Source organism: Chiloscyllium plagiosum, chromosome 13 (assembly GCF_004010195.1).
Source record: "Chiloscyllium plagiosum isolate BGI_BamShark_2017 chromosome 13, ASM401019v2, whole genome shotgun sequence".
In the NCBI taxonomy this organism is placed as follows: domain Eukaryota; kingdom Metazoa; phylum Chordata; class Chondrichthyes; order Orectolobiformes; family Hemiscylliidae; genus Chiloscyllium; species Chiloscyllium plagiosum.
Genome location: NC_057722.1, coordinates 6254648 through 6270427, shown reverse-complemented (window position 1 = coordinate 6270427; position 15780 = coordinate 6254648). Strand labels below are relative to the sequence as shown.

Genomic DNA, 15780 nt, shown 5'->3' with positions numbered 1-15780 from the left:
GCGGAAAGGCCGCTGGTGCGGGAGCTGACTCCTGATGACGCTGGTAGAGGCTGTGAATGTTGAAATCTCCGGCCTAGTGCGCAGGAAGTGAGAGTCTTTGCACTTTGGGAAAGGGCCTGGTATTTGAGAAGGTGGGGGGGTGGGGAAGATAGGGAGGTAATGCACGTTGGCCAGTCACATTTTATCGCCTCTTTAATCTGCTCTGCATACATTGATTCGTTTGGATGTGGCGCAAATTGCAGCCCTGATTCATGTGAAATTGGCAGCTGGGAAGGTTTGTCCAGGTGTGTTTTGGGTTAAAGTTGGGAATGTAAATTAATTTTGGCAGATAAAGAAGGAATGATCATGCTATTGCAGTGTGGTGGCAAATCCTTAGACATCATTTTCCGTTCTCATCTACCTTGGTGCAATCAATATAAAAATTGCTGGATTCAATTTTTTTATTATTTCCCCTCCTGCTTCCATAGTCTCCTAAACTGATGAGCAGAAATTTGGGTAGTTAGAGAGAATTTTTTTTTAAATGAGTGAAAGTTGTAATATAAAAAAGTTTAGTGACCAAAATTATTATAGCATGGATTTCTACAGGGAGAAATCTTACTTTAGCATTCTTTTTGAGAATTTTGCATGGGGAATTTAGTGGATCTGATATGTTCAAAAGGTTAAATAGTGATGCAACAACGCAAAGTTTAAAAATCACAACACAAGGTTATAGGGCAACAGGTGCAAGCTTTTGGAGTGCTGCTCCTTCATCAGGTAGCTAGCACCTCATCTTTCGTATGGACGGCCTACAGCCCAGAGCACTCAACATTGAGTTCTTCAATTTCAAATAACCTCCTTTAACATCCCTCGACTCCTGTTCCAGCCCCTCCCCATCCCTTCCATTCCTCTGACCGACCCTTGCAGTTACCAACCAGATTCATTCCTCCCATCAACCAAACAGGTTGTACCCTCTACCTGTGTTGACCTATCCCAACCACACCACTCTGTCCCTCTTCTCACCCTAAATCCTCCCCAAACTCCCCCTTATCTGCAGCTCCCCTTACACTGACCCCCAGTCCTGAAGAAGGGTTACACCTGAAAAGTTGGCTTCTCCACTTCCTTATGCTGCCTGGTTTGCTGTGTTCTTCCACCCTCCCGTTTGTCTATCTTGGATTCCAGCATCTGCAGTTTTTTTGTCTCTAACTTAATGCTGATGGCTGATCAAATACTTGAATATCATATACTATCATATTCTCAAAACCCATTGCACTATTGATAATAAGATATTTTCCAAATACTACCTTAAACATACTCAAACACTGCATCCACAGCCCTCTGGGATAGAAAATTCCAAAGATTCACCACCCTCTGTAGAAAGAAAATTCTCCTCATCTTGGTCCCAAATGACATTCACCTGTACTTTTACATTATGTCCTCTGTTCCAGGCTCCCCAAACAGAGGAAACAGCTTACATGAAGGGCTTTTGCCCGAAACGTCGATTTTGCCTGTCCTCGGATGCTGCCTGAATTGCTGTGCTCTTCCAGCACCACTGATCCAGAATTACATACATCTACACTTGCTTTAAATATTTTGTAGATTTCAATGAGATCACCTTCAAAATTCTAGCCTTTCTCTGATTGTCACAATTTTGTACATGAATATTTCAATTTATCAATTGACCAGGGACAAACTTGAGGATTTATAATGAATACTAAAACTAATTTGAATGAAATGGTCATGATGCCTTGGTGGACTGCATATCTTTTGGCAGAGAAGTGAAAGTTTTGGATGTTCCTAGTGAAATAGAAGTCCTGTGGATAACAGGTTGAGTGTATAAAAATATAGGAGTGACCTTTCAGTGGTTTATAAAATCATGAGGGGCGTGGATAGGGTGAATAGCGAAAGATCTTTTCCTGGGATGGGGGAGTCCAAGAGGGCATAAGCTGAGGTGAGAGGGGAACGTTTAAAGTGGACCCGAGGGGTAACTTTTTCATGCAGAGAATGGTGCATGTATGGAATGACCTGTCAGAAGAAGTGGTGGAGGCAGGTACAGTTACAACATTTAACATGGGTTCATGAATAGGAAGAATTTTTACAGGGGTATGGACCAAATGCTGGCAGAGGGTAATCTGTTAGTTTGGGATGTCTGGGCAGCATGGACGATTTGCACTGAAGGGTTCGTTTCTGTGCTCTAAAATTCTGACTGATAGAAAGATGGTTCAAAACAGCGCAGAACAGAGGTTAATGGTAATTATTGTGAAATTTAAAGTTGGGAAAATGCATTCCACAAGGTTTACTTCTGAGGCTGCTCTTCACTATGTAGTCTTCTGGGTTTGCAGAACTATAATTAAATTTTATACTTGTGGACACCAATTTATCAGGATATCTGCACCATATTATGGCATAACATTTGGAATGGGTGTGGTGATGCTTGGATGCTTTGGAAAATTAACGTCTCGATGGGATAGAACACAACAGAATTTAGCTATAACCTGATAGAGGTCTTCATAATTAAGAGGATTTGAAAGTTGCACCTGAGATGCTTCTGCATGTGGGAGTTCCAAACTGAGATAAATCTGATTGTTACTAATAAGTCCATTAAATTCAGGAGTATTGATTGTCGTGGAACTTGCTACCACACAAAATACTTGATGGCATTCAAATAGATAGAAATTTATTGTCACTTATTTTTGTGAGAATATGATAAAATAGGTTTAAGTCACCACAAAAACAATGCCATTTAGTTAAATAAATTATATATGAAGTAAAAGAATTTAGGGACACAAACTCTTCAATCATTACAAGTAACAGTATAAATCAAGAACTGCAATAATCTTTGGGCCTTGCTGCGTCTACAGAGAGACAGTCTTTGGAATGAAAGGTGGGAATACCATGGATTTTATGTTGTTGAAAAGGGGAGTGGGAGGGAATGAACAAAAGGGCGATTCTGTGGTTACAGGACAGGAGAGATTATGTTGTGGAATAAAAAGCAAAGGGAATGGCCTTTTTTAAGGAAACAAAATATTGGTTAAGAGTTCTATCTGCATGCAAAAACACAATAAATGATACTGATTGGCATTTGTCTAAAACATTTGGAGGACAGAGTCCTCCAAGTGGCTTAAACTTGTTGAACTATGTTGAGTTTGGAAAGCTGTAAATACAATCATAGAATTTTACAGTACAATAGGAGGCTATTTGGCCCATTTTGTCTCTTCTGGCTCCCAAAAGAATTACCCAACTAGTCTTGTTCTCTAGCCTTATCTCTGTAGCCCTCTAAATTTAATCACTTTCGTGTATTCCCAGGTCCTCTTTGAAATCTCATATGGAATCTGCCTCCACCAATCTGCCAGGCAGTGCATTCCAAATCCTAACACTTCTGAGTAGAGAAGCTTCTACTCATCTCACCCCTAGCTCTGATGATGAGAGTCTTGAAATTGTGATCCCTAGTTGTGACATACCAACCAGTGGAAACACAATATCCTTCTTTACCCTGTCAAATGTATTCATAATTTTGAACATCTCTTAATTTCCATGTTCCAAGGACAATAAGCCTAATTTCTCTAATCTTTCCTTGTATCTAAAATCCCTCATTCCTGGTATCATTTTGGAAAGTGCCTAGTGCCTGATTGGAATATGAAGTGCTGTTCCTGCAGCTAACAGTGAGCTTTACTAGTAGTGATCAGGAATGTGTGGGAGAGAGCAAGGTGATGAATTAAAATGACAGTTAACTAGAACATTGGGATCATGCTTGTGTAGTGGGTGGAAATCTTCTGCAAAGCAGTCACTCAATCTGCATTTCGTCTATCCAAAATAGAGGCGACTACATTGTTGCAAATACGGTAAACTGAATTGAGATTTCAAGTAAAACACTGCTTCACTTGGAAAGAGGGCTTCGGACCTTGGAAGGGAGGAGGTAAAAGGACAGGTGTTATTAAACACTGCGATAAAAGCAAAATACAGCAGATACTGGAAATCTGAAATAAAAACAATATACAGGAGAAACTCAGCAGGAATGGCCATGTGTGGGGAGAGGGAAACCATTAGTATAACGGAATTGCTGTTCAAACTGGAACACTTTTTGTTCAACCCTGTGATTGCATGAGAAGATACTAGAAGGAAAGTGAGTTGTTAGGGATGATAGATGAGACCAAGATGTCGCAAATGGAACAGTCCTTTTTAAATGCTGAATGAAAAAGCAACAAGTGTTTATTGGTAGCATACTTAAAGTAACAGAGGTTGATCCTTTGAATATGAAGGCAGCCATACTGGAAAATTATTCTTGTTCTCCAAGCTACCACACTTCAGATTTCCAGTATCTGTACTATTTTGCTTCTATTAAAAAAGCAATGTGTATCATCAAGGTCATGAAAAGGTGAACAGAAACGAGGGTGTTCATTACTGTATTGGAATTGAATTGTTAAACAGACTAGGCTAAGCTTGTGTCAGACTTGTAACTTTTAACATTAAAAACCCAAGTACTTGTACAGGAATATTAACAAACAAAATTTAGGACTGATCCGCATAAGGAACCATTGCAATAGATTATCACTAGCTTGGTCCAGGGTCTAGGTTTTATGGAGGGTCTTGGTTTTATGAAGCAAATGTTATAACTAATGGTCTTGATCCTGTCACCAATGGTAACTCGTAAAGCCATATTTGGAGGATTGTTGAGATCTCAGAAGGTTATTGAATTAGATGTTTAAAGTTACGGATGTGGTTCATGTGTGGAATGAGCTGCCAGAGGAAGTGACGCAGGTGCAGTTAGAATGCTTAAAATTTTGGATAAGTACACGAATAAGAAAGGTTTGGAGGGATATAGACCAAACACAAGCCATTGGGGCTAGTTTAGTTTGAAAACATGGTTGGCATGGACTCGTTGGATTGAAGGTCTGTTTCCATGTTGTATTACTCTTAAGCTGCCTCGGATAGTGGGTGATAGGACATGGGCAGAAGAATTTTGAAATCGCTCTTGGATGGAGAGTTGTAGGTGAATGTCTGGTCAAGATTGTTGTTTTTATATTTTTTTAATCAACCTATTCAGAGTCAAAAAGTGCGGCGCTGGAAAAGCACAGCAGGTCAGACAGCATTCGAGGAGCAGGAGATGTTAAGCCCTTCAACAGGAACGTAAGGGGGCTGAGAGATAAATAGGAGGGGGGTGGGGAGAAGGTAGCTAGGAAGGCAATAGGTGGATGCAGGTCGGAGCAGATAAGTGGGAAGGAAGATGGACAGGTGGGAGAAGTTCAAGAAAGCGGTGCTGAGTTGGAGGGTTGGATCTGGGATAAGGTGGGAAGTGCAGATGTGGAAACTGGCAAAATCGATGTTGATGCTGTGTCATTGGGTCCCCAGGTGGAAGATGAAGCATTCTTCCTCCAGCCATCGGGCGGCTAGGATTTGGCGGTGGAGGAGGCCCAGGATTTACATGTCCTTGGTGGAGTGGGATGGGGAGTTGTGTTAGGCTCTTTTCCCGAGGTTTCACACACTAGATGCAATTTGCTCACACCAACATCTGCAGATAGTTAAATTTATTAAAGCCTGTACAAGCTAGATGATCCCCTTTGACCCTCTTCACAGGTGTGCGAAGTCAAGTCAAAAGAGGCCCCAAAGAAACACATTCCCTTTATACAGGTCAGTTGTAATGCTCATAAGCCACTCTTCCCCCATTAGCCCTTCTTCAGGAATTCCTGAAGAAGGGCCTGTGCCCGAAACGTCGAATCTCCTGTTCCCTGGATGCTGCCTGACCTGCTGTGCTGTTCCAGCAATAAAGTTTCAACTTTGATCTCCAGCATCTGCAGACTTCACTTTCTCCTCAATGTAAATACCCTAATCCTGAGGAATCGTTATGCAAACGATTTCCTAACTCCTTCATTCCCCAAGACAGTGTAGGTGTGATATACTTCAGTATCTGGAAATGATCACACAAATGAATTTGATTGGTTGGGAGATGGCTATGAATGCATTTTTGAATAAAAGGGACTGAACGAGAGTTTAATTTGATAATAGCAGTAGTATAGTAGTAAATGGCTGACCAAATGAAGTGTGAGTCATCCACACTCCTGCATGAATGTTGCCCCACTCACTTCCAGAATGATCAGCTTCTGGGAAAGGCAGTACAGTTTAACCCTTTAACATTACTTTAATGACCAGAGAGAGAGAGTACTATTTAATCTTTTAATATTACAGTTGAAGTGGTTGGCCATAGGGTGTTGGGGTTGTTTGGTGCGTGTGTCTCAGAGTTGTTCTCTGAAATGTTCTACAAGTTGGTGTCCTGTGTCCCCAATGTTGAAGAAACCACATCGAGAGCAACCGACACATGGATGAGATGTTTGGATGTGCAGGAAGATTTCTGCTGGATATGGAAGGATTCTTTGGGGATAATTTGAAGTTGATGGAGAATGTATGCTCAGAAGAATGGTGCTTGATGGATAAGTCTAGTGCTAATGAGAACGTGCACACATTTCAGTGACAGCAAACTGGAAGGCACAAAGAGATTGTGTTGCCTTAAAGGTGCAAGATTAGGTTTGGCAATTGAAGCTGTGCTCTGGGGATGGACAAAATGCTGATTCTACACAGAGACCAACTCAGGCTAGAGTCAGTAGCCAGAGAAGGCGACGGAGTTGATGGCAAAGTGGAATTTTTTTTCCCATGAAAAATATTAGATTCTGTATTTCTGATCTCTCATAAATATTGAGCTCATCTTGTGTAAAGTGATAGCAAGGAGCTGGTTGTGGATAAAAGCAAAACCAAGTGTGTACATGGGAATGTGTTTTCTTGTTTGTCTGGGGCTACATAGATGCCTCTATCCAAACAAGCTGTTGGTGTACTGGCTGATTTAGATAAGTAGGCTGAAATTGTGCAGGTACCACTGATTTCACATGTTTGTGCTGCAGATATTCAGCATACATTATGAATGAGCATTGGACAATGCACATATTTGCATTTAAGTGGAAGAGAAGCTGCACAATTGTCTTACATATCTCATAGATATCTTTCCACTTCAAATGCCATGGTAAGATGTGATGAATTTAGTATTATACTAACATTTGTCATTTATTTCTTGCTCACAGTTTTCCTTGTTTTCAGTTGTAAATTAACACAAAACTTTGTAAGTTTCAAGAAGTTTCTTAATAAAATAAAGCAGATCTTAATTGCTGAAAATATGAAGAGTATAATAGCTGCCAGGAGGTCCCCTGATTTTTTTTTTTTGTCTGACCTTCAGACAGTTACAGACTCAGGAATTCCCAAAATCCTCCATTTTTTGTGTCCCTGTCGAATGCCCCACTTGAGCCTTGAAAGCTGCTGGGAATTAAATGATTTCTAGGGTTTACTTTTTAAAAGTTTTTAATATCTGCTTCAAAAGTTTGTTTATTTCCCCAAAAAAATCTAAAACCAGTTACTGCTAGTCTATATTCGCCAAGAATAAATATTGCCACAACTTCATTCGCAGATGCCTAACAGCCGAACAATGTGACGAGCACACGTGCCATGACCTAACTCACTAGCTACCATACATAAAAAACATCTTGGAACTGACAGCCAGACTTCTCCAACCACTGGAATTCATTACAGCCCATAAACCGGCCACGCTCAGACAACAGCTCACCAAGACGAAAGACCCTGTACCCATCATGTGCAAGACAAATGCAATTTACAAGATTCCATGCAAAGACTGCCCAAAACAATATATAGGACAAACAGACAGGCAACTAGCAATCCACATCCATGAACGCCAGCTAGCCACTAAACGCCACGACCAGCTGTCCCAGGTAGCCACTTACACAGATGATAAGGACCACAAATTCGTTTGGGACAACACAACAATCATAGAACAAGCCAAGCAGAGGACAGCCAGAGAATTTCTCGAAGCATGGCACTCATCCACAGACTCCATCAACAAGCACACAGACATAGACCCATTATACTGACCACTACAACAAACAACTGGATGCAGGAACGGGACCAAATAATTTTCAGAAGACAGTACAGCAGCGCTTCATAGGAGGCTCCAAAGCACTGAAGATGTCACCTAGACAGGATGAAATGTCTGCAAATCAATTTTCCAGCTTGCGACCATACTCACAGCTATTGCCTGTCCCTGATTGGCCAGGTGATTGTTGTGCTGAGGTGCTACCAGGGACATTCACAGAGCTGTTAGGGAGCAATGTGTAAGATTTTGCCCCAGCAACACTGAAGGAACAGCAATACAGTTCCAGGTCAGTGTGGTATGTGACTTGAGAGGAACTTGCAGGTGAAGACCTTCCCATGCATCTGCAACACTTGTCTTTCTAAGTGGTAGAGGCCATAGGTTTCAAAGCTCCTCTTAAAGGAATTTTGGTGAGTTCCTGCAATGCTATTTGTAGGTTGTGTACACTATTGCCAACTGCATAGCTGGTGAAGGGAGTAAATATTTAAATTAGTGGGTGCTGTGTCAATCAAATGGGCTGCTCTGTCCCAGAGGTATCAAGCTTTTTGAATGTAGTCAAAAAGATGCAAGCGGAGAATATTCTATCACACTCCTTACTTGTGTCATGTATGTAGTGGACAGGCTTTCGGGAGTCAGAAGGTAAATTGCACACCACAGAATTCTTAGCCTATTATGGCAACAGAGTTTATTTGGCTGGTCCAGTTTTGTTTCTGGTCAATGCGAACTGCAAGATGTTGATAGTGAGGAATTTGGAGGTGGTAATGTAATTAAATATTGAAAGGTGATGGTTAAATTATCTCTTATTGGAGATCTTCATTGCTGTGTAAATGTTATGAGCTACTAATCAACCCAAGCCTAGATATTATCCAGATCTTGCTGAATTTGGATATGGGCTGCTTTAGTATCTGAGTAGCAGCAAATGGTGCTGCTGATTGTGCATTCCTCAGTGAAAATCTCCCTTTCTGATCATTTGCTGGAAGGAAGATCATGGAAGCAGCAGCTGAAGATGGTTGGGATGAAGGGCTTTTGCCCGCAGCGTCAATTCTGCTGCTTGGATGCTGCCTGACCTGCTGTGCTTTTCCAGCACCACACCCTTGTTTCTAATCTGCAGTCCTCACTTCCACCTGGTTAAGAGTACAGCTCCTTGTGGAACACAAGTCTTCAGTATTTTTGCCAGAATATTGTCAGGGCCCGTAACCTTTGTTGTAACCAGTGTCTTCTGCCGTTTTCTTTGTCATGTGGAGTGAATTGAATTGGCTAAAGATTGATCTCTGTGATGTTGCCTGAGTATTTTATCAGGTTCCCTCATCTCTTTCTGAAATTCAGAGATGCTTTGTATGTAGCATAATTTTCAGGCTTTTTTCCTAATCTTAAAATCTTTCAATTGGTTTTAATCTGGTTTGCTTCTACTAATATTGTTAGTTGAATTCTCAAATTACCATTTAGCAAATGCTTTTGAAACAAATGCTCTCTCATGGAAGGAAGTACATTGGCTTCTGCAGGAACATAGCTAACTTTTGAATCGCTACTGGAAGGTTTCATTTATTGATAGACTGCTACAAATTCTGTGGCACATGTCTAGTTTCACTGACTTGATGTGTTCATGATCACCTGCCATCCCAACACTGGGGTCACACAGTGTTCAACACCACTAAAACTGTGCTATAACTGACATGAATCATAACTCTGGTCATACTTCTGTATAAGCAGATGCAAAACACCTAAGCACCAACATGGGGCATGTAATACTTGCTGCTGAATATCAATCTCCCATCTGCAGGCACCACCACCAAACCTCGACCCCCCTCAAAAAAAATCAAAATGCTTGCTGACCAGATTTGGATTCTGGTTGATCAATGCCTTGATTTGGCACTTCACATGCATTCTTATTTTCTAATCACTTCACTTACCCTACCAAGCTCTATAATTTCCCCCAGATGCATGATTCTTCAATATCTGCATACCCCTAACTACCTGATCATTCCCTATTTTAATTCTGTCCCTGACTTCTACCTCTCTCTGTCTTTTAAGACAGAAAAGATTTCAAAGGATCCTTTGCCATGTGCCTTCAGATCTCCTGTGACTCATTGCCTATTGCTTTGTAACACATTTGTGAAATGCTGTGGCATGTTCTAATATATTAAAGTTGCTACATTAATATCAATTACTTTTAACAACCTCAGCCTATGGTAGAATTTTCTTCACCCTATTGTGCATCCCCTGAACATAATGTTCACTGCAATGTACCTCCCTTCTCATTCTGCACTGATGAGAATCATATTGGATACTGCACCGCATCATTGTTTATCCTGTACTTGACATCTATTAGCATGTGCTAATTTGTTGTACATAGTCCAGTAGTCACTTTTTGTGTTCTAGTCCCAATTATCTTCAGCTTTATCTAGATCCTTTACTCATGAGTTCAAAAATGGGGATGCTTGCTGATGATTGTGCAATGTTTATCGTTTGCAACTCGTTAGATGCTGAACAAGGCCATGTTCATATGCAGCAAGATTTGGCCAATATCCATGTTTGGAGAGGTAAGTAGCAAGTGTAGCGCAGAGTCGTCTATCCAGTTGAACTCCTATCCCATGAATGAATAAAAGCAAATAGACTGATAGGCATTGTAGCTGAGGAAGCTACTATATTAAGGGGAGAGAAAAGATGTCCACTCAGTATTTGCATTCTCTGGATAATTTATAACATTGAATCAGGCTAGAGTGTTGTACTACTATAATGGTGTTTGTGCTGTACTTGAGCCTCTTGCTACACTATTTCATCATTCCCTAATAGCAAGCATAATGTTTCCCCAACCCAGAGGTCATTAAAAATGGTAACTGATCATTCTGTATGTGCACATTTGCGTCTATAATATTGCAGTGTTAGTGGGAAAGGAAAAAATAGATATCTTGGAAAATATTGGTAGAGGATAGCTACGTATGTAGTTGCTGTAGCTGCAAAGTTTTGTGCACTCAATGAAAGAGCTGGTTAGCTAATGTTGTCATTAAGCTGTGGAAATAATGATGACATTATTAACATTTTCAGATCATCAAATGTCACTGATTTTGTGCATGTTGTGCAGTGTTCTGCCTAGGAGTGCATTACCCACAAATTCAGCATAGTCTTTAGACCTTATTCTTTTTCTGGCTATGCCTTATATGCATCATACTATTCAAATTAAACATTCCACATGGGAGTATTCCACATTTTACCCCCTCCCCTTGATTAATTTTTATATACAAGGCCATTTTACATATTAATGAAGTCATCATGTAGTCTTCGTTAGTGTTAACTCCTCCTCTCAACATTACATCTGATTGGACTGAAATATAAGACCAAAAGACAACAGTGACCTTGGTGCAGCTCCTTGTGAAATATCATTTCCATTCTTTTGCCATTTGCATTTATTTTACTTGCTATGCTGTTTTATTTTGCAACTGACTTGTCATCCAGTCTGCTACGAGTAACATTTATCCACGTGCTGACCTCAGCTGTGAGTCTGCTTTGCAGAGCGTTTGCAGGAAGTCTTTGAAAATGTATATATATATCCACCTTATATCTACTCTTATCTACTATGATTCTTCAGAAAAACAAGATTGCTCAAGTCTCACCTTTCCTTTTGAAATCTGTGGTGACTATTATATTTTTAGATTTTAGATTGGATTCTAGAGTTTTTCAAATACATTTTTGAGTAAAGAGTTCATAAAGTTTGTTACCGCCATAAGTTTCTGCTCATATACACTCCAGACAAGCAGCATGGTACACCAGAGGCATTGTTGTGAGGTAGAAATATTCTTCATGTGCTCCTTTCCTTCTGTCTGTTCTTTTATTCATGATTGTCATTCTCTCATTCTCCCTGCACATGTCATTTTCTTATTGTGTATGTGCAATCCTTTTTGCATATCGCATCCTGCACATCTTGTGGATATGAAAACAACTCTAATCTTAGAATTGGAGAGTTGGCAACATATGATTTGAAATTCAGAAAATTATATGATAGCATTGTAAATATAGTAAACCTTGCCTTATCTGGTATACCTCAAATTGGAATGATCCACCAACTGTCAACTCTAATCCTGTTGATACCAAATGTGCTCTTCAGTAGCCAGAACCCTTCCAATACTAACTGGCACCCGAGTACTGGTAGATAACTTCATTAAGATATTCTGACGCATGCATACAAATGTGTGCTATTGGGTAACCTTGTATCACGATAATCATGGATGTGTTAGGATAAATTTTGCTTGAGCTTTTAATTGACTTTCAGAGCCTCTTAGAAATACTGTGATCCATACATGAGAAAAGAGTGGGGGGAGCTGGTTAATTGCTATAAAAGTAGGTTTAGGTAATTGTGTTCATGATTTACAATAGAGAAATTCTGTGACCACGTATTGGAAATGACGATCACAGCTGAAGAACAACCTGTTGCATGTTTTACAACTCTGTTTATTTTACTGGTATAGCTTTGTTCTGATGTGTGCTAGAAAATGCAACTTTTTCTGTAGTTCTCCTTTCCGACCTGAACCTGAAATCTTCCTACTGTTATCAGGGATGATGTTAGCTAACAATAACTTTCAAACTCTCAACGGCTAGCACCCAGAGGGGCAAGGGTAGCAGAAATGTGGGAATGCCATGCTTGCATGTTCCCCTTTAAGCCACAAATAATCCTGGAACTTCCTTCCCAACAGCATCATCAGTGTCCCTGAATCATATGGACTGCAGTGGTTTAAAAAGGCAGCACACCATCACCTCCAGAGCAATTAAGAATGAACACACAATGCTAGTCCACTCACTCTCATGACCAAATTTAAAAAAAATGCCTGGCTGCTGAAAGATTCCCATGACGATTGAAATGTATAAGGACTAATGGGGCTCATCACCAAAGTGGAAAACTTCGCATTTCTTCACTTAATATTGGTGCTCTCATGGGTGTTCTGTTTACTGTTAGTGCATAGGGACTAATGGGAACCTGGTGGGGGGAGTCCATATCAGGATGGATGGTGCTGTCTGTCCTGATTTCAGTATGGTGAAACCAGCAGAACCCAGAAAGCCAGTGTAGCAAAATTGTTGCTTTACATTTAACAGAAGACTCTATCTTGTCAATGCTGTTTGTTCACCTGGAAGGATTTAGAGGCTCTGAGGTCTCCTTCACTCTCAGACTGAAGGATGGCAGGCTGATATACAGGAAGCAGGAATCCCAGCATTGGAGGAGAAGTAACTGGATGAGGCTGACAATTAATTTGCAAAAGGAGGGAGTAGGCTGAGACCAGAAGACTAGCACTAATGTTCTTTCCTTTTCAAACATGATCCCTGTGAGTATCCTGCAGGCATTGTGAGACCATATCTAGAGTACAGCTTTGGTGGTCTTAGTAAGAATAGACATCATTATATTCAAAACATTCAGAGAAAGTTCATGCAGTTTATTCCTGAGATGAAAGATTGCCTTAAGTGGAAAGATTGGAGGGATTGAGGTTGTGTTCACTGCTGTTTAGAAGAATGAGAAGTGATCTTATTGAAACATATGAAATCCTGAGTCACTTTGCAGATAAATGCCAAGTGCATGTTTCCCTTTAAGGAGGAGAATAGAACTGGGGAACAAAGTCTGTTCAAAAAACTTCATCCATTAAGGAATCAGCTGCATTTTTTCTTTCTTCTTAGGGTTGTTAGTCTGTGGAATTCTTTTCCTCAGCAAGGATTGGAGCCATAATCATTGAACATCTTTAAAGGTAGAGGTAAACAGATTATTGACAACAAGGGAGTCAAAAGATATTGGGAGTAGGGAGGAAAGTGGATTTGAAACTATAGTCAGATCAACATTACCCAATTAAATGTTAGATCAGACTTGATAGGATGACCAAAGTGGACATGCATATGTAGAACTGCAGGAGATGGGTGAAGTCCTTAATGAATATTTCTTCTCTGCCTTTACTGTGGAAAAAGACACAAAGTCTTGGGAACTTGGGGAAGTTAATGGTGACATCTTGGGGACAGGCCATTTCACAATAGAGGAGATGTTCGATGTATTAGAATGTATGAAGGTGGATAAATCACCTGGTCCTGACCAGATGTATCCAAGAATACTGCAAGGGACTAGAGAAGAAATTGAGGGGACCCTGGCTGATATTTTTGCATCATCGTTAGCCATGGGTGAGGTCCTGGACAGAAAATATCGTGCCCTTATTCAAGAAGAGCTGCAAAGAAAAACCTGGGAATTCTAGATCAGTAAGCCTCACATCTGTGGCAGGTAAGTTACTTGGGAAGATTCTGAGAGATAAGATATGCATTTGGAAAGACGCAGTTTGATTCAAAATAGTTGGCATGGCTTTGTTCATGGGAGATCATGTCTCTCAAATTTATTAGCGTTCTTTGGTGAAATGACCAGGAAGGCTAATGAGGGCAGGGCAGTAGGTGTCGTCTATATAGATTTGAGCAAGGGCCTTTGATAAGATTCCATGTGGTAGTGTTTTGAAGTTGAATGCATGTGCTGTACCTTTGAGAGAGAGAGAGAGAATGCTGTTCTGAACTGAGAGCTTAAAAGCACCTGTGTATATGATTACATGGCAGTCCCAGAGTGTACTGGAACATTGAAAATATGTAATATTTCCCTTTGAAATGAATACCTGAATTTTGATAGCTGCTGTTTTGACATCAATTCAAATTAAACAAATCAGTTTAAATTATGCCCCAGGATACTAAAACCCAATTGTGCTTGAATTTATTGTTTTGTCAATATTAAACCAATGAGACGATCTGATGTTGGGGATAGGGGTATAAGAAAGTGGATATTTTGAAAACTGGTCAGAGAACAACTGCTGCAGACTGAGAAACTCCGAGAGAGCTAATTACCCATCTCACATCTTGTTCTCAAAAAAATTAGAGAACTCTTTCTATCAAAGGTACCTTTTCGTGTGAAACATACTTGCAGTAAAAAGAATGATGACGACCCAGGGAGATCAGCAGCCGGAAAAGTGAAGACACAAAAGAAGACACACACTTTGTGGTCTTGAATTTAAATTTATGAAATTTTAAAAGTGTCTTATTGGAACATCCTATTGTTAGAGTTGGAGGCAGACAGTAAGCAGTTAAGAGAAAGGGGGGCTTAGGTTTGTGAACAGATTTTGTTTAATGTCCACTTTTAGTGTTATAAAATAAATTGATGTTATTTTCTTTAAATAATGGAATTTGAGAGTTCTCTGTCACTGATATTTTAACAAATTGCGAGGCGAGCTTTTCTGGGTGTTTAATTAGCAGAGGGGTTTGCCTCCTTGTCATAACAGTAGGCTCCTCTGGAAGGTTAGATTGCGTGAAACCCAAGGGGAGCTGGCAAATTGGATACACAATTGGCTTGATGGTAGGAAGCAGTGGGTAATAGTGGAAGGATGCTTGTCGGACTGGAGGCCTGTGGTTAGCGAAGTGCCTCAGGTCGGTGCTGGGCACATTGCTGTTTGTTACCTATATCAGTGATTTGGATGAGAATGTACAAGGTATCATTAGTAAGTTTGCTGATGGCACTAAAATAGGCGGTATTGCGGACAGTGAGGAAGGTTCTCAGAAATTGCAGCAGTACTTTCATCAGCTGGGGAAGTGGGCCAAGAAATAGCAACTGGAGTTCAATATAGATGTGTGAGGTCTTGCATTTTAGAAAGTCAAATCAAGGTAGGAGTTTCATGCTGAATGGTTGCGCCTTAAAGAATGTAATGAAACAGAGGGACTTTGGCGTTCATGTGTACAGGACTCTGAAAGTCGAGTCACAGTGAAGAAGGCTTTTGGCGCACTGGACTTTATCATTCAGGGCATTGAGCATAGCAGTTGGGAAGTTATGTTGCAGTTGTACAAGATGTTGTTGAGGCTGCCCTTGAGTATTGTGTTCAGCTTTGGTC

At 40.4% G+C, this 15780-nt stretch overlaps 1 protein-coding gene across 3 annotated transcripts in view; it reads left to right on the top strand.

Annotated features, from left to right (window-relative positions):
- The window catches only part of wdr33 (WD repeat domain 33), a 104090-nt gene that overhangs the window by 307 nt on the left and 88003 nt on the right, over nucleotides 1-15780 (top strand). The gene's annotated exons all lie outside the window — the stretch shown is intronic.